General features: G+C 45.4%; 2 long non-coding RNA genes across 2 annotated transcripts in view; both read left to right on the forward strand.

Annotated features, from left to right (window-relative positions):
* Positions 1 to 814: 814 nt before the first annotated feature.
* LOC115384927 (uncharacterized) lies at positions 815 to 18,987 on the forward strand. Its single transcript, XR_003931007.1, has 3 exons — positions 815 to 852; positions 925 to 1,218; positions 18,929 to 18,987. It is a non-coding gene; the product is annotated as an uncharacterized LOC115384927 (long non-coding RNA).
* A 209-nt stretch (positions 18,988 to 19,196) lies between these two features.
* The window catches only part of LOC115384929 (uncharacterized), a 70,417-nt gene continuing 68,520 nt past the window's right edge, over positions 19,197 to 21,093 (forward strand). Inside the window, exons 1-2 of the long non-coding RNA XR_003931009.1 lie at positions 19,197 to 19,243; positions 19,328 to 19,615. This is a non-coding gene — a long non-coding RNA (uncharacterized LOC115384929). The remainder of the gene's footprint in view (positions 19,244 to 19,327; positions 19,616 to 21,093) is intronic.

Raw genomic sequence — 21,093 nt, forward strand, 5'->3', positions numbered from 1 at the left:
TAGGCTGTCAAAAACAGGCTGTTCTGAAGAAGGCTCCTCAGAGACACTTTATAGAATGCTCAAACTCCAAACATAGGACGAATTTGGGGCAGAAAAACTTATATACTATGTTTTTAGGTGTCTGTGACCTATATGATATGACTGAAAAATAGCATAATAGGTCCACTTTAAATCAGTGATGTAGATCTCTGTGATCTGAATTCATGTTGACTTGCAGACAGCAGTTTGTGTTTGTCAATAAGTTAATCCAATGAAAACTTGTTTTATGATTCTGGAAAACTGTGGGAGTAAAGAAATTGGCCTGTAATTGTTGAGCAAATGGAGCCTCGGTGTCAATTCCAAACTGGAAATGTGGAGTTTTCTGTCCCACACTTTAAGACTTCAGGTCAGACTCAGGTTTGTTAGATTTGCTTTTAGAAATAATCTAATTCTCGACCTTTGAACTCTCTTGGCCCACTCTGGATGCTCTTGACCTGAGCTGGACTCTTCATACTTTCAGCTAGTGATGGAGATATGAAACTTCATGAAGCACTGTCTTTATTTTCTGAAGCCACTAGATGGTGCTATCTGTTCAAGAAACGTTTGAAAGCACACTTCATTGTCAGTACTTCAGCCTCAATCTTAAAACCAAGAGTGCCATCTAGTGGCTTCAGAAAATAAAGGCAGTGGTTCATGAAGCTTCATCTCTCCATCACTAGTTTCACCTCATCTTCAGATCAAACATATTTCATTGGAATGTTGACACTGAACTCAAGCTGCATGATCAGAAGTGAGAATCACTAAAACCTGATTAATACTGAACACTCTGTTTCCCCACAGGAGTCCATCTGGAAGACAGAAACCGTCCAGCTGGTAAAGACAGTCCTCAGAGATGAAGACAGAAAGAGAATCTTTGTTCTTGCTGACTTTGTGCTCTTTGCTCAGAGGCTGATGATGACTTCAGGTTGGTGGGAGGAAGCTCTGGCTGTTCAGGTGGAGTGGAGCTGAAACACCTCGGAGAATGGAGACCAGTGGACGACGATTACTGGAACATGAAGTTATCAACTGCAGTCTGTGAACGTCTGCGCTGTGGCTCTGCTATTTCATTGAAAGCAACATCTGAGTCATCATTCAGAACTGTATGGAGGGTTGAATATGAATGTTCCAAGTCTCCATCAGATTTGAAGAACTGCTTCAGGTCCTCTTATGCTTCCTCTTTCATTATTCTCACGTGTTCAGGTAAGACCAATGTGGTTTCATTAACTACATGTTCTCAACATGTTGAGTTCAGAAATAAAGCTTTTCACATTAACATCAGAATTGATCAATCATTAAAAATTCAAGACTTCTATTTTCAGTTTGTTCACATAGACCTACGACTGAGGCACACAGCTGTTGAGCGGAGTTCATAAAACAGATTCATTCATCAAAAATATAATTAAATAAAATACACTCAACAACAGTGAAGTGAAGAATACATATAAGAAAAAGAGGACCAGATGCTGCAGCTGAGCAATGAAAATCATTCAATTGCCCATAAACGTGTGTGTGTGTGTGTGTCTGTGTGTCTGTGTGTGTGTGTGTGTGTGTGTGCGCGCGCGTGCGCGCGCTCATACACATGCATGAACGCAGAAAATACTAGGGCTGGGATGATATGCTTTTCTCCCGATTCAATTTTATCACAATACTTGGGTGCCAATTCGATTTAAATTGCGATTCCGATTCATTGCGATTCTGCAAGTATTGCAATTCGATACTATAGATTATTGCAATTTTTCTTTCCATACATTTCCTGATCCAAAAAGAAAAGTTGAATCACACACTTCTCGGGGGGGTTTGCGTGCGTGCGTGCATTGGAATCCGGTCGTGGGCCGGATTGGACGGTTCGGCAGGTTGCCAGTTGACGATCACTGCTTTATATGAACATGTGTGTCAGGTCAGGTTTGTCTCGAGGCCTGCTACTGGTAACATATAAACGAGTACTACATGTTCCATGGTCAACTTACCGGCGACTAAACTGGTAATCCCACTGCCCTTGTAGGACAGTGAGGGGGATGGGTAGACACCCTGACAGGATCAATAAAAGACCTGTCTACAAGGATACATGCACCCGAACTGGGTCTTATATCCATCTACCAAACACAATCCACCGCCTTGTGGACAGTGTTTTGACAAAGACTGAAGGAAGCGACCCTGACCCAAACGCAGCAGGACGTGGACTCCTGTTGGGAAATTGGAAAGGCGGACGAATCCCGCAGGATCAACGGCTGTTCACTGCAACTAAGTGTGCCTCCGGTTTTCAAGGGTTCCCTTGCCATCGGACTAATACACACCTGGTGAAGACTATGGAGTTCTGTTTGTGCGACTCTGCTCTTCACCACGCACAGCTTCTGCTTGCATCACTCAAAAAAAGCCCTGCAGCGACTGGGGATTGGCGTCGGGAACAGGAAGTGAAGCCTGGAAGTTCCTAGTCACAAACCAGCACGTAGGCGGTGGAGGTTTTATCAGTCGCTCAACACAGGACCGGAGACAGTAAAGTTGTTCGGTAGTTGTCTCCATGACTAAGCAGGCCTATTTAGGATCCACTCTGCTTACCTCTATCCACCTCTATCTCTACCTCTATTGTCCAGCAGGTTCACCTAACAAGCGGTAGGAAAACACCACTGAAAATTGCAACTTGGAATGTAAGGACGATGATGGATAACGATAAATCCTACAGACCGGAGAGATGCACAGCCTTCATAACCCGCAAACTCCCAAGACTCGACATTGATATAGCTGCGCTTCAAGAAACACAACTCGAGGACGAAGGAAAACTCACAGTAGACGGAGAAGAATATACCTTCTTCTGGAAAGGTCTACCTACTGCATCAAAAAGGATCTATTGTGTGGGATTTGCCATCAAAACCGTGATAATGAGGAACCTAGACCATCTACCGGTTGGCGTAAATGAGCGCTTAATGACCTTACAGCTGAACCTAAGTAACAACAGGAAAGCGACTCTCATCTCTGCATATGCTCCTACCCTCCTTGCTGACCAGCATGACAAGGAAGTATTTTACTCAGACCTCGACGTTCTTCTCTCGCAAGTCCCTCAGAGAAATAAACTCGTATTGCTGGGAGACTTCAACGGCCATGTTGGGAAAGAACACCTTGTATGGAAAAATATTATCGGCAAGGATGGGACTGGAAAGGCAAACAGTAATGTGGAGATGCTTCTGACAAAATGTGCCGAGCACAATCTGACCGTCACGAACACCATTGTTTAGACAGAAAACCGTCTGAAGACATCATGGAGACATCCAAGATCTGGCCACTGGCACCTCATAGACTTGATTATTGTAAGACAAGTGGCTGCTGTAGACATATGCCCCACTCACGCTATGCTATGGAATCCCCCGAATGCTTGCTGGACGGACCACCGACTCATCATGTCCCTGATGAACTTCCACATACAGAGGAAACACTGTAACACATGTAAGAAAAAAATCAATCAGATATAACACTAGTCAACTGAACCAACGTGAAGTAAAGGAGACATTCCAGAAGGAGATTGCAGAGGAGATCAGGTGCATTAATTGTGAATCTGTGGATAACAACTCGAATGAACTTCGAGAGGCCATAACCAAGATATGCAGCACCGAGCTAGGCAAGCTGGCAAGACACAGCGAAGATTGGTTCAATGACAACAATGAAGAGATAAAAGCCCTGATGGATGCAAAGCGCTCAGCTTTCAGAGTTTGGCAGTCTGACTACAGAAACAAACAGAAGTCAATACCACGATGTCAGATCTAAAGTCCAGAGAGAAGTCAGGAAACTGAAGAACGACTGGTGGGTCAGGAAATCGGACGAGATCCAAAGCCTGGCTGACAAGAACTGTACCCAGGAATTCTTTGCTGCCACTCGGAAGCTATCTGGACCTTCTTCCAGCGGAGCACGACCCATAGCTGTAAAAGATGGCACCATCCGGGAGGAGAAGGAACAGATCAAAGCCAGATGGGGCAAGCACTTCTACGAGCTACCCAACCAACAAACCCCAGTTAATGAAAATGTTCTGGATAAAATACTCCAAATCCAGACAAACGAAAGTCTGGCTCTACCACCAACCACAGATGAAATGCGGAAAGCAATTAAGACGGCCAAGCAAGGGAAGGCGGCTGGCCCTGATGGAATACCTGCTGAGATCTTCAAACATGGAGGAGCTGAACTCACTCAAAAACTTCTGGATCTATTCCAAAAGATATGGGAGAGCGAAACACTCCCTGCTGATCTCAGAGATGCCAACATCATTACCATCTTCAAGAAGGGGAACAAGGCTGAATGAGGAAACTATCAGGGGATTTCTCTGCTCTCCATCGCTGGGAAATTACTAGCTAGGATAGTAAGCTACCGATTGAATTCACTAACAGAGGGATGTCTACCAGAGACGCAGTGTGGGTTTAGGCAAAACCGTGGAACAGTAGATATGATCTTTGCTGCACGAAAAATCCAAGAAAAATGCCAAGAACAACATAGAGACCTCTACATGGCATTCATTTACCTAACAAAGGCTTTTGACACCATTCACAGACCAACTCTATGGAAAGTCCTGCGCAAGTTGGGGTGCCCAGAGAAGATCATCAACATAGTGCGTATCCTTCATGACGGCATGAGAGCTTCTGCACTGGTTGGTGGTGAATACACACAAAACTTTGAGGTGAAAACTGGAGTCAAACAAGGATGTGTCTTGGCACCTACCCTGTTCTCGATCTTTCTTACTGCAGTCTTACACTTGGCCATGGAGAGCATGCGTGAGTAAGACTCAGGTATAGGTTTGGTGACATCTTCAACCTGCGTCGACTTAAAGCCAAAACCAAGACTTCTGTCACATCAGTGTGCGAACAGTACGCAGACGATAACGCCATTGTTGCCCACACAGAAGAAGATCTCCAACACGCAATGGATGCATTTAACAATGCCTACACTGCATTAGAAAACAAAAGTCCTATATCAGCAATAACCTTCGTCCCAACTCAACGGAAACCGGCACAGAACCGGGCCCTCATTAAATTAAGGAATTAGGTCGGGGGGAAGGGGGGCATCTAGTTCCAGCTGTATGCGAGCAACGCGACGGGAGGTGATGGCAGCCCCCCCCCCCCCCCCCACACACACACACACACACACACACACACACACACACACACACACACACACACACACACACTCCCTCCCAAACACAAAATTCCTCTCACACTAACACACACAATCCCTCCCTTACACTCGCAGTAACACAATCTCTGACACACACTCACCTCAAGTACAACATAACGAACTACAGTAAAGTTAGGTCCGTAATGTGGAAATGTATTTACCTGGCAACACTGCTCCACTGTGGCTGCAGCTTCAGCGACCAATGTTGCTCGTGTCTCTTGCTTCTCCTCGTCGGGCAGGAAAGGCACCAATAGTGCAGCGGATAATTGCAATACATCATTGAAATACTTCAATTGATGATACAAGCAACAGATTTGGCACACATATTCTTCATAGTCCTCATTTTGCAAAAAGGGCATTAGCCACACAAAAAAACAATATGGTTGAAGAGCAACTCCGGTTTTTTGACACCTGGACCTTCTTTCTAGCTGTGTGCATGCTCATATACTCACTCAGACAAACATCATGCAGCTCGGAGTCCTTCAGGAGTTATTTAGATCCAACCAATTTAGCCGCACTTAGCAGGGGCCACAGCAAGGGAGCTTCTGCGCGGGACATAAATCTCAGCAAAATTGCTCATTTCAGCTATATTTCTTCATCCATCGCCAGTGTTATCATATAGTCAGCTCGTCTACCATCTTCAGGTGGGTCAGCTGACAGTTTTCGCTAACTTAGCCACAATTAGCTCGGATGGGAACGTTGGAGCTCCTCTCCCCAGCAGAGAGGCACTCTGAGTCGGCCTCGCCTTTCATGGCGCCCGGGCGTCTGACTCGCCGGGAGGCTGCGGAGCTCTGGTGCCCAGCGGAGGCGCAGTGCGGGCGGGCTGCGGGGCGCTCCTGGAAGTCTCTCCTCACCGAGTCTCTGGAGGTCTCCAAGCCGGGCGAAGAGCGCAGCACGCGGCCCCGGCATGGCTGCTGCAGCCTCTCCGATCAGCGGGAGGCTCTGGTGGGCTCCAATCCAGCCGAGGTCGGTTTCCCCGACCCAGCGGCCCAGCTCGGCAGGCGGGCGATCGGACCCACGCACCGGCCGCCCCTGGCCATCCGACCATTATCAGGTGGTTCAGCTGACCCACCTGATCACGGTAGACGAGCTGAGTTTATGCAGCCTCCCTGCGAGTCAGATGCCCGGGAGCCGTGACAGGCAAGGCCGACTCAGAGTGCCTCTCTGCTGGGGAGAGGAGCTCCAACGTTCCCATCCGAGCTAATTGTGGCTAAGTTAGCGAAAACTGTCAGCTGATCCACCTAAAGACGGAAGACGAGCTGACTTTATGATAACACTGACGATGGATGAAGAAATTTAGCCGAAATTAGCGATTTTGCAGAGATTTATGTCTGCGCTGAAGCTCCCTTGCTGTGGCCCCCGCAAAGTGCGGCTAAATCGGTTGGGTATATGAGCATGCACACACCTATAAATAAGGTCCAGGTGTCAAAAAACCGGAGTTGCCCTTTAAGTCACAAAATGTATGCATTTTGCTTTATGCATGCATGCCTTTGCTTTTGAAATGTTCTCTCTTCCTGTCGGCCTGTAAATGAAGACTCTCATTCTTATTATCAAAATGATGTGATGCATCAACAGATATAACATTATAACATAACACCAAACTTAACCAGTACCCTCCCACGGTGGAACAGAGTGACATGGACATCCTGGAGAGATTTGTCATACTTACGTAGGACAGATCCAGCACTGCTTCCACTGTGGTTGAGGCAAGACTGGAATTATTTGCCAGGAAACAGTGACCCTATGAGGGAATCCCACCAACCAAAGCTGCTCTTCTCCAACATGCCAAGTGTGCTGCCTACCAGGCTGGTTGTGTGTGGGGCCAGGCAACCCAGTCAGCCTGAAGAGAGCCCTGCTGACTGGGGATGGCAGAAGTCAGGTGAACACTGGCAGGTCTTCTGGACAGCCAACACCCCCATAGCCAAGAGCTGTGAACCAAGTGTGGTTGCAAAGCAGGCTGCCGTGGCAGATGCAAGTGTTACAGACTGGGACTTAAATGCACAGCGCTTCCATCCATCCATCCATTTTCTTTTTTTTTTTTTTTTTTTAATTCTCTTTATTGAGGTTTGTGGACTGAAACAATACAAAATAGAATCCCACCTCACACTTTTTTTTTTTTTGTCTTCCACAACTGAACACATAAGAACACACAGCAGGCATCAGACAGAAAACAAATAAATATAAAAATAATAATAAAATAATAAAATAAATAAAAGCACAAACAAAAACTCCAACAGTTCACCCCTCTACACCGCCAGCCTCAGTACGTCTCAAACTGACCGGAACATCAATGACCCATCAGAACAGGGTCCAGTCCAAGACATGTCCACGATGGCCACATTGTCCAGAATGGGTCGCCATATCTTAACAAATCCTTCAAAGTTGTCATGAAGCGTGTTAGTCAGCTTTTCCAGAGGGAGTATTCTCAGAACCTCCTTGTACCAATCCTCCACTGTAGGGCTGTCCTTTGATACCCAGAGTTTAAGGATTGTCTTTCTTGCTACATACAAGAGAATTTCAGTCAGTTTAGCATTATGTTTGTCCCGAGCATTGTCCACTTTTGCTGCCAGAATACACTTAGATGGGGTGAGTTCCAAGCCATATCCCAACAAAGTAGCAACTTCTTCCTTCACTTCAGACCAGAAATTTTGTATTTTACAGCATTTCCAAACCATGTGTGTGTATGTACCAATTTCTGAACAACATTTAATACAGTTTGGAGAGCCAAGTCCAAATCTGCTCCTCAGCAGTGGTGTACAATGGAGTCTGTGTAATATTTTGAACTGTGTCTCTCTGTCTGTATTACAGCTCAGAATCCTATGAGTGTTTTTTATAATTGAAGTCCACACCTTCTCTTCTATTTGTTCCCCTATATCGTTCTGCCACTGCTTTCTAATATTGTCAGTAGAATGATTAAAATTTAAGCCAAAGGTTTTGTAAATCTGAGAAATAAATCTTTTTGATATGGGTTGTATAAGAAGGTCTTCCAAAAATGTATTTTGAGCATGTCTGTTTTTAGGTATATAGTGTCTTATTTGTAAATAGCGGAAGAAGTGAGACTGTAGTAAAGAATATTTGCTTTTCAGGGCTTCAAATGACTCCACTGCACCTCCCTCATAGAGTTTGACAAGCCGGTCCAAGCCCTTTTCATGCCAAAATTTGTATACAGCATCATGACATGATGGAACAAAATCTGGGTTCTTCCATATCGGGGCCAGAAGAGAAAATGATTTTTAAATCCAAAACAGCTCATCATCTTGTTCCATGTGTTCAGTGTGTTTCTGACAATGAAATTGTTTTGAACCTCCAATTTTACTTTCTTGTAGGTTATAAAAGGGCAGTTTTTTAGTGTTAGGAGGCCACAGTTCCAAGACTCCATGTCAATCCATGTATTTGTAGGTTCCGGATTCACCCATTCATATATATAGTGCATTTGTGCAGCCCAGTAATAAAGCCGTACATTAGGGACTCCCAGCCCCCCTTGATCCCTAGCTCTCTGAAGTTTGCTAATTTTCATTCTTGCCTTTTTTCCCTGCCAAATAAATTGTGTAAACATTTTATCCAGATTTGCAAACCAGCTATTAGGGATGGAATTTGGCAACATTTGCAGCGGGTACATCAACCGAGGTAATATATTCATTTTCAGCACACTGATCCTGCCCAACCAAGAAACTGGTAAACTTCTCCATCTATCCAAATCATCCTTGATACGTGTTACAATTGGTCGTAGGTTTAATTTGATCAGTTTTTTGAGGGAAGGACTAACTTTTATTTCTAAATAAGTAATCTCCTTGGGTGACCAATAGAAAGGGAAGCCACTAGGTGGTGCAGATCCTGCCATAGCACCAATAGGCATAGCTTCCGTTTTTGATAAGTTCACTTTAAAACCTGATACATATCCAAATTGCTTTAGACATTCCAGTACATGTGGGATAGTGGTGTCAATCTCAACTAGATACAGAAGTACGTCATCTGCATAAAGCGATATTTTATGTTCTGTGCCTTCTATATTAAATCCCTTAATCTCTGAGGAAGTTCTAATAAGCTCTGCCAATGGCTCAATAGCCAGTGCAAACAAGAAGGGACTCAAGGGGCATCCTTGGCGGGTTCCACGCTCCAGTGAGAAAGAATTTGAGCAGTAGAGGTTAGTGATAACAGCTGCTTTAGGGGATAGATATAACAATTTTACCCAATCAATGAACCCCGTGCCAATTTTGAATTTTTCCATAGTGTAGAAGAGGAATGACCATTCTACTCTGTCAAATGCTTTTAATGAATCGAGAGACACCACCAAACCCTTCATTGCTTTTTCATGGGCTAGCTGTATTACATTCAGGAGTCTCCTGATATTATTAAAAGAATTCCTTCCTTTAATAAATCCTGTTTGATCAGGTTTTACTAATAGTGATATCAATGGTTCAAGCCTCAAGGTCAATACTTTGGCTAGGACTTTTGCATCGACATTAATGAGCGACACTGGCCTATAAGACGCCGGGTCTTCAGGGTCTTTATTCTTCTTCAAAATCAAACAGATGTTGACCAGTGACAATGATTCTGGCAAATGGTGAGCAGTGTTAAAACTATAGTTGTAGGTCCTGCCTAGATGGGGAATAAGCCTGTCCTTGAAGGCCTTAAACCATTCCACAGGGAACCCATCTGGGCCCGGAGCCTTTCCACTGTGCATTAGAGTGATTGCCTTTAAAATTTCTTTCTCCTCAATTGGTTTCCCCAAAGACTTTTGCTGTTCTTCTGTTAAAGTGGGTAATTTAATTTTGGAAAAAAAAATATCAATTTCTTCTCTGGTGCTTTTATTTTCAGATTTGTATAGTGATTTATAGAATGATACAAAGACAGAGCTAATGTTTTTCCTATCAAAATGTCTTTTTCCTTCCAAATCTCTAATCCCTGCTATAGTGTTATGAGTTTGTTTCTGGTTGAGCAGTCGTGCCAAATACTTACTTGGTTTGTTCCCATATTCGTACAATCGTTGTTTTTGATAAAATAAGAACGTGGAAGCTTTCTCATTAAGAACTGAGTTTAGTTCTGCTCTTATCGCCTGTGTTTTAATAAAATTTGTCTTAATTGGGTTGGATTTATGAGCTAGCTCTGCCTCCTTTAAGTCTTTTTCCAATTTATTTTGCTTCATCATCAAAGTTCTTTTTCGATGTGACATATACGATATGGTAAATCCTCTAATTAAAGCTTTAGCAGATTCCCAGAGATACTCAGGATTTGTTTCACTATTGTCATTTATGTCAAAAAATAAGTCTAGCTCTGCCTCCATTTTCTTTTTAAAATCTTTGTCATTAAGAATGTATGATGGAAATCGCCACCTCCGTGTGTTAGCTGTAGCTTCACATATGTTAATTTCTAAATAAACTGGGGCGTGGTCACTAATATGAATGGATCCTATGTTGCATGTATTTACTTGTCCTGTGATCTGTGGTGGTATGAAAAAGTAATCAATTCGAGAGTAGGAGTTGTGTGGATTCGAGTAAAATGTATAGTCTCTGGCTGATGGATTTAATGTTCTCCAGATATCTATCAGATTGACATCATCTAACATTTTAACAAGTGAGGTAGCCATACTGACTTTTCTATGTGCATCTGTTGAAGTCCTATCTAATTTGTGATCCAGACCACAATTAAAATCACCACCCAACAGTGTCAAGGGACATTTGTACTCCTCCAGGTCTGTTCCTACTTTAGTCCAAAATGAAGAGGATGGTGGACTCGGGGCATATATATTCATCATAGTAATCTCCACACCATAAACTGTACCGTGAACAATAATATATCTGCCATCCGGGTCCTTCTTGCATGCTTTAAGTACAAATGGGGTAGCCTTGTGTATCAGAATAGTAACTCCTCTGCTATTAGAGGAGAATGATGAGAAGTAAACCTGGCCCACCCAATCCCGCTTAAGTTTTATATGCTCTTTGTCGACTAAATGCGTTTCTTGTAAAAAAGCTATCTGTATCTTTTCTTTCTTGAGAAAGCTTAGGATCTTTTTGCGCTTTATGGGGTGATGGATCCCTTTCACATTAAAAGTGCAGAATTTAATGTTATTCATACTTGACATATCATTTTTCTCCTCTGTCCCATGATCATGTCCAGTTCAGATGAATGTTTTTTGATGGTGATGGGGTGCAAATAACAAAACTGAAATACCCTTAACAGAGACAACAAAAAACTTAAACTTACACATACCTGCTTTAACCCAAACTTACTTATGGGGCTCATGTGAAACCACATACTTCGTAACATTTTTCCTCCTTCTTAAACTCCAACGCTAAAATCAGTAGGATGAACTAGAGTTTCCCAGACCGTCTGGAAAAATACCTTCAGAGATAATATGCTTCAACTGTACTTGCCCCCACGAGAAGAAAAAAAGAAAAAAGAAATTGTACATCTTACATGCAATAGATAATAATAACTCTTTTCAAAGGGGGTATATGTCCCCGAAACATAGGGCATAGCCTCTAATAATCAGGCCAATGTCTTCAGCATTTCCTCAATATCAAACATGTCACCAACTTGAACAACAAATATACATAACGTTGCTGTACTCATGTCCATAAATGTCCTTTCCGCTGTACTCATAAACTGAGCACACAAACCAAACTGCATGCGTGCTCCAGCACTTGCATGTATCCATTATGCGTGGTCTTTGCGCATCTCCTGAACATACCTCTGTGCCTCTGCCGCCGTTTTGAAGAGCTGGACCTTGTTGTCATGTGTGACGCGCAGCACAGCAGGAAACAACATCCTGTAGGAAATCCCCAGAGCCCGAAGTGCCTTCTTTGTTTCCAGGAATTCTCATCGCTTTTTTTCCACCATAGGTGAAAAGTCCTCAAAGAAGTGTATGCGATTCCCGGAGGCGGAGATCTCCCCCATATTCCGCGCGCTCTGCATGATCAGCTGTTTATCCATGTAGTTATGGAGACGGATGTAAACAATCCTAGGTCTCTCTGATCCTGTCCTGAGCTGCGCCGGGCTGCGGTGACATCTGTCCATCTTGATCCGGTCGTTTTTTACTTTAAGATTCAGAATCTTTGGCATCCATGTCTCGAAGAATTCTTTGGCGTTGTCGCCCTCTGTACGCTCTGGCAGGTTGACGATTTTATGTTATTACGTCTGGACCTGTTTTCTTGGTCTTCCAGCCTCTGGATGGTCTCTTTCAGGCATGCCTCAGTGTGTTCAAGTTTAGCTAGCAGTTGAGACGCTGTATCTTCCGTGTCGGAGATTCTTTGTTCCGCGTCCTCCACTCTTTTCTCCAGAACTTTCACGTTCTCGCACACAGAGCTTACCGACTTGGCTATTTGGTCAAGTTTAGCGTCCAGAACGGAGCTCAGTTTAGCGAACACACCTTCACTTATCTTCGCCACCAGGCTGTCAATTTCCTCACCTTCCGCCATTTTATCGGAGTCAGGGGCTTCTGGCTGCGGCTGAGTTTTTCTTGTTTTCGGTCGTAGAGTGCGTTTGTTATCCGGTGTTTTCACCCAGAGTTCCCGCAGTGACATTACTCTCCTGTTTGCGCTGGTTTGACAGCATTAATCTACCTCTGAAATGTTCAAAGTTGCATTGGGCCCGGGAGCTCTGTTCAGACGATCCTACTCTTTCCGCATCACGTGACTCCCCCATCCATCCATTTTCTAAATCGTTGCTCCTTTTCAGGGTCGCGGGTGGCTGGAGCCAATCCCAGCTTCTGCGGGCGAGGGCAGGTTCACCCTGGACAGGTTGCCAGTCTGTCACAGGGCTGACACAGATAGAGAAACAACCATTCACGCTCACACTCACACCTCGGGGCAATTTATACCCCCTTCCCACTGCAACTAGCGGGTCGACCCGTGTCTGCGACCCGCTAACTATCGCCTTTTTAGACGCCTTTCCCACTGCCTGCACACCCGCGTCTCACCTCCTGCTGGTGAGCCGTGTCACTGCGTTTTCCCGCACTGATGGTGTCCCACGTTGATGACATCATCAGCACGACGGAGCAAAACGAAAGTAAACAGTGCAGCGGAAAACAGTCCCTGTTACCTGTAGATGAATCTCCTCTTCCCCACAGATCAGGGGAAGCTCTCTGGTCTTGCTATCTTGCGATTGCTGGGTCTTGTTGATGAAGGAAATCTCACGCTGTGTCCAGAAACAACAACTAGCGCGCTAACTTAGCCGCGCTGCGTCGACGTCATCATGTAAGTTCTCGGATGTGTCCCTCCCACTAAAAGCCGGTAGAAAGCTGACCCGGAAATTTACCGGGTCGATTGCAGGGTGAACAACCCGAGTCGAAATCCCGGGTCAAACCTTTTCCCACTGCCATGACTTAGCGGATTTAAACGGGTTTTTTGGCCAGTGGGAAAGGGGTATTAGAGTGATCAATTAACCTGACATGCATGTTTTTGGACCGTGGGAGGAAGCCGGAGTAAACCCACGCACACACGGGGAGAACATGCAAACTCCACACAGAAATGCCCCGAGCCCCGGCCGGTAATTGACCTTCTTGCTGTGAGGCAAGAGCGCTAACCACCGCACCACTGTGCAGTCCTGCACAGCACTTTGTACTTGCAAATGTGAACTGTAGATCAAGTATGAGCTATGGGTCAAATTTAACTGAGTGATAGAATGGAGTGGGCTTCTTTCATTTTAACACTTTCCTTGTGGTAGTCTTTTATATGATGGCAGTTTAATAAGCATTTTTGTTGAATACTTTGAACATAAAAAAACAGGCAAAAATAATGTTTCCAAATATTCTAATAATGTTGCTGAAATATTGGATATTTCAGATTTTGCGGTGGCCATCTTAGATGCCATCGTGAATTTTACCCATATATGGATTCTACGGATTCTCTGAAGAAATGACAATGTACACTGCAATGTATATCCCCAATCAGTGGGTTGTATGTCAAACATTTGTGCATATTTGAGTGAATTTAGACCATTATGCAACAAATCTTAATCGTGGATGGTGGCCATCTTGAAAAATGGTCACCATGTTGAATTTCTGCATGGTTAACGTCCTTTTCTGAAAAAATAGGTTCTACTGAGCATTTGTGCCGAATCTGTTGCTTGTATCACTATTTGAAGTATTTTTACAGTTATTTGCTCCACTACAATCCAAGTCGGCCCTGGCCAACTCGGCACCGCCCCCGGGACACCGTCAAGTCGGCATCAAGTCAAGTCGGCATCGAGCCAAGTCGGCCTCACAGGGGGGTTCTCAAGTGGCCGAATTGGTTGGTGCCGACTTGACTGTAAGTTTCTTACCAACTCGGCCAAAAGCCTCTTTTTTTTAATCATAATGCCGACTGCGGCGCGATGATTTGCACAGTTTTTTGATGATCTATTTGAACCGAGTAGCTTAGCTACGAGAGTGCAGTTACGTGCGCGCAGCGCTTAGCGACTGTCTGGTCATGTGACCGGTCCCCAAGGCATTCTGGGAATTGTAGTACAATGATGCCAGCTGCAGCCGTCATGACGATTTGCAGTTTTTTTCGTGCCGGCTGCGCCACTTCTCTTCATGTAGCAGGCGGGGTACTGGAGGACAAACTGTGTGATTATGGTGACTGACAGGTTAGAGGTGGATAATGGACCTGGAGCTTCATGTTTGACGTCTTGTTTGAACCGAGTAGCTTAGCTACGAGCGCGCAGCGCGAGCGGATGTCTGATCATGTGACCAGATCATGTGACCAGGCAGCGTTTGATCAAACGAGTCGCCTGCATTATAATTACAACTGTACAAATCGTTGCGCTGCAGCCGGCATTATGATTAAAGAAAAGAGGCTTTTGGCCGAGTTGGTAAGAAGCTTACAGTCAAGTCGGCACCGACCAAGTCGGCCACTTGAGAGCCCCCCCCCCCCACGAGGCTGACTTGGCTTGATGCCAACTTGACTGTATCCCAGGGTCGGTGCCGAGTTGGCCAGGGCCGACTTGGATTGGTGCCGACCTGACTGTATCCCCTTTAAAACATGGGTCAAGAACTGCAGCGAGGTTGAGAGTTGTGTTCTCCACATCTGACGTGTACCTTTTCAAAAGGTCTTGGTGAATGGCCTCCTTCAGTTTTCTGACAAACGGAGAATCTCCGAGAGTTTCACGTGTAGCTTGGAGGAGCTGTGCGTGTAGCGGGGCTATGATGGAAAGGGTTGGATGAGCCTCATCTGACATCATGCGTGTAGCAGAACAAGATCTGTGCAGCTTCTGATTCCAGAAAAATGTTTATGGCGTTCAACTCCCTGCTTTCTCCTCCAGCTGCTCAGCCGTCCACTGAGCTTACTCCTGATATGTTCGCCTCCTTTTTCACTGAAAAGGTGGCTGCAATCAGCAACCAGTTCTCTGAGCCTGACCAGCCCAGTCAGCTCAAACCCACTACTGCGCCTTCTCTCTACTCTTTTGCTCCTCTGAGTGAGAATGAGGTCTCCAGACTTCTTCTGAGCTCAAGACCGACAACATGTCCTCTCGATCCAATACCCACCAGCATTCTGCAGACCATCTTGCCCATAATCAAACCTGCAGTCACGCACATTGTCAATTCCTCCCTGGAAACCGGCATTTTTCCTGTTACTTTTAAACAAGCCCGCGTCACCCCACTACTAAAAAAGCCTCATCTCAACCCAGCCCAGGTTGAAAACTACAGGCCAATTTCACTTCTACCATTCCTGTCGAAAATACTGGAGCGCTCAGTATTTAACCAAGTCTCTGAACACCTGCGGAACAACAACCTACTTGACCCTTTTCAGTCAGGCTTCAGATGCGACCACTCCACCGAGACTGCACTCCTTTCAGTCACAGAATCTCTGCGGCTGGCAAGAGCTGCTGGTCAGTCCTCTGTCCGACTGCTGCAGGACTTGTCTGCTGCCTTTGACACCGTGAACCATCAAATCCTCCTCTCCTCACTCTCTGACCTTGGCATCTCAGGTTCCGTCCTGTTGTGGTTCAAGTCCTACCTCACAGGCAGATCCTTCAGAGTGTCATGGCGAGGGGAGGTGTCAAGGTCACATGGCCTATCAACAGGGGTCCCTCAGGGGTCGGTGCTTGGCCCCTTACTCTTCTCTCTGTACACCACTTCACTTGGTGCAGTGATTCGCTCCCATGGCTTCTCCTACCGCTGTTATGCTGACGACACTCAGCTCTTCCTCTCTTTTCCACCTGACGACATGACAGTCTCAGCTCGGATATCAGCATGTCTGGCTGATATCTCCACCTGGATGAAGGAACTTCAGCTAAATCTGTCTAAGACTGAACTCATGGTCTTTCCAGCTTGTCCATCTGTCCAGCCTCAGATCAGTGTCCAACTTCACTCGAGCCTACTTGTGCCCACTAACTCAACCAGAAACCTGGGTGTCATGATTGATGACCAGCTGACCTTTAAGGTTCATGTGGCCTCAGTTTCTCGTTCTTGTCGTTGTGCCCTCTACAACATCAGGAAGATCAGACCCTTCCTGACCCAACAGGCCACACAGCTTCTGGTTCAGGCTCTCGTGATATCACGCATTGACTACTGCAACTCTCTTCTGGCGGGTCTCCCTGTATGTACAGTCCAACCTCTACAGATGATCCAGAATGCAGCAGCACGTCTGGTCTTCAACCAGCCCAAAAGAGCTCATGTTACTCCTCTGTTCATCTCCCTTCATTGGCTTCCAAGTTGCAGCCAGGATCAAGTTCAAATCTCTCCTACTGGCTTACAAATCGCTTACAACAATGGCTCCGGCCTACCTGGACTCCCTGATCCAGGTCTGCTCTCCTTCACGCCCTCTTCGCTCTGCATGTGAGAGACGTCTGGTGCTTCCAGCCCAGCACAGCTCTAAATCTCTTGCCAGACTCTTCTCCTCTGTTGTTCCCAAATGGTGGAACGAACTACCTAACTCTGTGCATTCCACCGAGTCTCTTTCTACTTTCAAGAGACACTTGAAGACTCAATTGTTCAGAGAACACCTAGGAACTTAATCCAACCCCATGTTTGGGGAAGAATAGGTCAGGTGTTCTAAAACCCAGCACTCATGTACCACTGACTAAGTTGACACACACACACAAAAAAAGGGGGGTAGTGGCTCCTCTTCTGCAACTTGATGGCAACTCCCTTGACCAATCGCACTTGAAGCAATTGAAGCATTTACTAAAGGTTTCTTTCTTTCTTATGTCTGTATTCTTGCTTGTGTTGTACGTTGCTTTGGACAAAAGCATCTGCTAAATGAAATTGTAGAATTGTAACCACCTTGAGGGGCCTCATCACCTGGATAAACTCCTCTGCATTTGATATGTCTGACTCAGTGAAGGTGTGTTGATCTCTTTCTCCCGCTTTCTCACCTCCGATGCGAGGAGTGCAGCTGTGGCTGCTGGCTGCTGCTCAAGGAAACGCTCAACCATGTCAAACGAACTGTTCCATCTTGTTGGAATGTCCATGATCAGTCTGTGGGCTGGAAGCTCCAGTATCTTTTGTTTTTGCTCCAAAACATGTTATGCCGTGGCGCTTCTGTGGAAAAACATGGTCATACGCTGTACTCACCTGAGCAGTCTCGCTACAGCAGGCAGTTTAAGCACACACTGCGAGGCCAGGGTCAGGGTGTGTGCGGAGCACTTGATGTGAAGAAAGCCGGCTAACTGTGCAGCAACAACCGTGTCAGCTGCGTTATCGGTGACCAAAGCAGCATCTTTCTCCAAGATGCTCCACTCGTTAGCGACGTTGTGGAGCAGTTCAGCAATATTTACCCCGCTGTGAGACTTGTGGAGAACGTGGGAGCATAATGACCAGTCTTCAGCGATGTCCTGGGCTGTGATGGTGACGAAGGACTCAGTAGCACAGGAGGTCCATGCATCACAGCTGAGAGCAACTCGTTCAGCTCTGCTCAGTTTTGCTTTCACTTCTGACATCACCTCACTGTAGATTTGAGGAATGGCTGTCTCCGCAAAAAACTTCCGTGACGGTATAACGCACCGCAGCTCCAAGTTGTACAGCATGTTCTTGAAACCCGTATTTTCCACTGTGCTGTAAGAGCGGAGGTCTTTGCAGGTAAAATGCGCTATGGATGTTGTGATTCTCTTTGCTTTGTCTGAACCGCTTGGGAGTTTATTCAGTGTCCCGTCTAGGGTCCGCTGGTTCATGGCTGCCAGTAGTTTTGCCGCTCTGTGTTTATCTCCGGGTGGTGACGGGCGAGATGACTGCTGACGTTAGTCGTGTTACCACAATACGACACTTGTCTGTGGCAGAGTTTGCAAACAGCTATGGTCATATCGAGATCCGTTCTTCCTGGAAGCAAGCAAAACTCAAAATGTGTCCATAATTGGATTTAAAATGAGAGGGTGTAGGCTTTAGCTCGAGTAGAGTGTCCACCATTTTCTACTTGTGGCTGGACTTGAACTCGGCTTCTCTCGGCTCACCTTTGTTGTTTTCCTTGAAACGGATATGACGTAATGCCGTTGCCGCACGCTAAAACATTGAAAAATTGATTCTGGAGAAAAGGATAGATATTTAATATCACCACAAAAAAATCCTGATATATATGAAAATCAAACTTTTTTCCCAGCCCTAGAAAATACTGTTTCCATCTCAGTTGTCATCACTTTCACTGTCAAAGGGAAAAACTGCGGTGAAAATATTTTTATATTTTATTATATTTTATTTTATTATATTTGTATTTTATTATTTTTTTATGTATTATTATCCTGTCTTCTCTCTTTTGTTTGAGAGTGTAGGTACAGTGTTTCTGGTTGTCACTGCAGTGTTTCTGTTTGACGTTGCTGGTGCAATGACCTCCTGTCCTGTGTTCAGACTCGGTGCGGCTGCTGAATGGATCCAGTCGCTGTTCAGGCAGACTGCAGGTGAAGACTAACCCGTTTGACCAGACCTGGCCCTCAGTGTGTGAAGCAGACCTGGACCTGCAGGATGCACAGGTGGTGTGTCGGGAGCTGGGCTGCGGGGCTCCTTCAGTCCTGCAGGGGGCGCTCTATGGAGACGTGCAGACTCCCAGGTGGAGCCCAGAGTTCCAGTGTGGAGGCCATGAGTCTGCTCTGCTGGACTGTAGAAGCTCAGGCTCAGCTAGAAGCAGCTGCTCACCTGGTAAAGCTGCTGAACTCACCTGCTCAGGTAGAAGAGGAGCTGCAGCTTCCACTGCTCTTCTCTTCACACTCACTCCATCCTCTCTCTCTTCTCTCTCTGCTCTGGGTTCAGGGGGTGATGAGTTCAGGTTGGTGGGAGGAGCCAGTCGCTGTGCAGGAAGTCTGGAGCTGAAATATCTTGGTGAACAGAGACCTGTGGAGAATGATGGCTTCACCATGAAGACAGCAGCTCTCATCTGTGAACAGCTGAAATGTGACTCTGCTGTTTCTTTCGAAACAACAGATGTTTCAGAGCAATTTATGTGGTTTATCCACCCAGGATGTTTTCAATCTCCATCTGATCCATGGAACTGTCTGGAGTCATGGAGCTCCTCTCACACCCTGAAACTCACCTGCTCAGGTATGTTTTACTGACTTAATTAAAAAAAAAAAACACACACACACCAAAAAACTATGTTTTCTTCATGGTTTTACAGTGAATTATTTTCTGCTCCTTCTCTGCTGCTTCAGTTTGTTCCTCAAACCAGAGATCAGCTGATTGGTCTCCAACAAAATCATGTTGTTAGGGAAAAAAAAAAACAAACTCAAATCCAAAAAGATCTGAGGATAGAAATACCACAACTGCTGGAGTTGAACTGAGTTTCTGCTGTTTCTGCCTAGGTTCTTTTGTTTCCTCTGAGCTTCTGCTATTTACTCTGAATTTTCTACTGTTTCTTTTGTGGTTCTACTGTTTCTTCTTAGCTTCTAGGGTTTCCCCTGAGGTACTCTTGTTTCTTCTGAGCTTCTCCTGTTTCATGTGAGGTTCTGTTGTTTCCTCTGAATGTTTACTTTTTTGCTGAGGTTCTCCTGTTTCTGCTTTGTTTCTGCTTTTATCTTGCTTGGAAAACTGTGTGGGTGTCAGGGGGACTGCTTTAAAGTGGTTTGAATTTTACCTGAGACGGAGGTACGTCTTTGTGAGGCCGGAGGACTCCAGCTCCTCATCTGCTCCTCTGCACTGTGGAGTCCCCCAGGGTTCTATTTTGGGCCCAATTCTTTTTGCCCTGTACCTCCTCCCAGTCAGGGGGATCTTCAGTAACAATGGCATGGGCTGCCATTTTTACGCCAATGACCGCCAAAGTTATATGCCCATCACCAAAACCAACCACTGCCCCCTGACACCTCTCCTTGACTGTCTTGGTGACATCCAGGCTTGGTTAGCCCAAAGTTTTTTAAACTGAACGAGGGAAAAACTGAAGTCATTTTGTTTGGTAATTCCCTCATTAACTTGGGACCTCTCCAAAATTATTTGAGTTCCAAAGTCACCAGCCTTGGCATCACCATAGACAGTGATTTTAAACTTGATAAACAGTTCAATGCGGTTTTGAAATCGAGTTTTTATCACCTTCATCTTTTATCTAAGGTAAAATCTTTTTTAATCTTCTTGAACAAGTCGTGCATGCTTTTATTTCTTCTCGTCTGGACTACTGCAACGCGCTTTACACAGGCATAAGCAAAAATACACTCTAGCGATTGCAGTTAGTCCAGGACTCTGCGGCACAACCTTTAACAGGGGCCAGAAAGCGCGAACATATCACTCCAATTTTAACTTCTTTGCACTGGCTCCCTGTTAATCTTAGAATTGATTTTAAGATCTTTTGTTTGTTTTTAAAGCTTTGAATGGACTGGCCCCTCAATACATCACCGACTGCCTCCAAATTTACACTCCAGCCAGTCCCAGCTCGTGTTGTCAAAGACGAGACTTAAATCCAGAGGGGACAGGGCCTTCTCTGTGGTTGGTCCTAAACTCTGGAACGCTTTGCCTCTCAAAGTCCGAACGGCCCCCACTGTGGACTGTTTTAAGTCTCGTCTTAAGGCCCACTTTTATTCTCTGGCTTTTAA

This window comes from Salarias fasciatus, unplaced genomic scaffold, assembly GCF_902148845.1.
Source record: "Salarias fasciatus unplaced genomic scaffold, fSalaFa1.1, whole genome shotgun sequence".
In the NCBI taxonomy this organism is placed as follows: domain Eukaryota; kingdom Metazoa; phylum Chordata; class Actinopteri; order Blenniiformes; family Blenniidae; genus Salarias; species Salarias fasciatus.